Source organism: Atta colombica, unplaced genomic scaffold (genome assembly GCF_001594045.1).
Source record: "Atta colombica isolate Treedump-2 unplaced genomic scaffold, Acol1.0 scaffold155, whole genome shotgun sequence".
In the NCBI taxonomy this organism is placed as follows: domain Eukaryota; kingdom Metazoa; phylum Arthropoda; class Insecta; order Hymenoptera; family Formicidae; genus Atta; species Atta colombica.
In genome coordinates, this window is record NW_017259245.1 from 771,870 (window position 1) to 772,250 (window position 381).

The window sequence follows — 381 nt, forward strand, 5'->3', positions numbered from 1 at the left end:
TTTTATTTGATGATAAATATAAAGGCGCCTCCAGATATGGCCAATGTTACTAACAAGCAAACGTATACTAACTAGCAAATATCATATACATGACATACATAATTATTCATATTGAATTAATATTTAGCAATGTGTAATATTTAACAAAGTTAGTCATATTGTCTGGAGGCACCTTAAACGAAATGTGCAATGTGAAATAATTAAGAACAATAAGAGAGAGATGTTAAGAGATAAATGTTTGGTGAGATTGATCATTATACAAAGTATCTGTTCTAAAATATAAAGAATACGTATTGTTTTCTTATTGATTATAACAAATTTATAGAATGACTACAGTTTGTAAGTGGAATAGTAAAATATAAAAATTTGAATATTCTATAT

General features: G+C 25.5%; 1 protein-coding gene across 1 annotated transcript in view; it reads left to right on the forward strand.

The window, feature by feature from the left end:
- The window catches only part of LOC108685555 (nuclear pore complex protein Nup88), a 69,196-nt gene that overhangs the window by 989 nt on the left and 67,826 nt on the right, over positions 1-381 (forward strand). The window lies entirely within an intron of this gene.